The sequence below is a fragment of the Vicugna pacos genome, chromosome 31, assembly GCF_048564905.1.
Source record: "Vicugna pacos chromosome 31, VicPac4, whole genome shotgun sequence".
NCBI lineage: Eukaryota > Metazoa > Chordata > Mammalia > Artiodactyla > Camelidae > Vicugna > Vicugna pacos.
Genome location: NC_133017.1, coordinates 693,621 through 695,068, shown reverse-complemented (window position 1 = coordinate 695,068; position 1,448 = coordinate 693,621). Strand labels below are relative to the sequence as shown.

General features: G+C 35.9%; 1 pseudogene; it reads left to right on the top strand.

Moving 5' to 3' along the window:
• On the top strand, window positions 1-925 carry LOC102542057 (olfactory receptor 4A47-like; annotated as a pseudogene).
• The last annotated feature ends 523 nt before the right edge of the window (window positions 926-1,448 follow it).

Here is a 1,448-nt window from a genome sequence, read left to right as displayed (position 1 = left end):
ATGGAACCAAGGAACAATGTAACTTATTTCATCCTCCTGGGCCTTACACAGAATCCAAAGAAGCAGAAAGTCCTTATTGTCATGTTCTTGCTTTTCTACATTTTGACCGTGGTGGGCAACCTGCTCCTTGTGGTGACAATTACTGTCAGTAAGACCTTCAACTCACCGATGTACTTTTTTCTTGCTAGCTTATCATCTATAGATCTAATTTATTCCTCTTCTACTTCCCCCAGATTGATTTCAGACTTCTTCTTTGGAGAAAACACCATATCCTTTGAATCTTGCATGACTCAGCTTTTTACTGAGCACTTTTTTGGTGGGTCAGAAATCTCCCTTCTGTTGGTGATGGCCTATGACTGCTACATGGCCATCTGTAAGCCTTTGCATTATTTGGTTATCATGAGGCAAATGGTGTGTGTTGTGTTGCTGGTGGTGTCCTGTGTTGGAGGTTTTCTGCACTCAATTATTCAAGTTAGTACTATTTATGTGCTCCCATTCTGTGGCCACAATGTCATTGATCACTTTATGTGTGATATGTTCCCCTTGTTGAAACTGGTCTGTACTGACACCTATGTCACTGGCATCTTAGTGGTGGCCAATGGAGGACTGATGTGCAGTATTTTTTTTTCTGCTCTTACTCATCACTTATGGAGTCACCTTGCACTCTCTAAAGAACCTGAGTCAGGAAGGGAGGTGGAAAGCACTCCAGACCTCTGTTTCCCACATCACTGTGGTTGTCTGCTTCTTTGTTCCTTGTATTTTCATGTATGCAAGACCTGCTAAGACGTTCTCTATTGACAAATCATTAAGTGTGTTTTATACAGTCATAAGCCCCATGCTGAACCCATTTATCTACAGCCTAAGAAATTCTGAGATGACTAATGCTATGAAGAAACTCTGGAGAAAAATATGTCATATCAAGTAGTAAATAAGTGCTTCATCCATGATGAAGCAGTAAAATTAGCATTAAGGCCAATTTCCTTGGAATGTAAGTCTTCATAAATCTGAAGTAAAATGTCCTTTTCTCAAGAGATTTATGATTATTATAATTAAAGAATGAAGTATATATTTGTGCTTTTGATAACAGTTTCCCTGCTAAAATGTAAACTCGATAGTGTCTAGTTTAACACTGCATCTGGAAGGGTGGAATGCATTTACAGCTGAGAGTCAGTACATGTTATGCAATGTGTTAGTCAATGAATATTATAGAGGTGCATTATTTTTTATTTCATTTCTGTATTTACTTTTATTACTTTCTTCTTATTTTTGTTGTCAGTCAGATTCTTGTCTTTTATCTTCATTCTTATATTAGTTAAAATATTTAATACTGTATAGACTTTCCTCTTTATTCAATTACATTTGCTTTACATATGCTATGTTTAGTGTAATACTCTACTTTTTAAAATAAGAAACTGAAAATAATGGATAATAATAAATATTAAAATAGA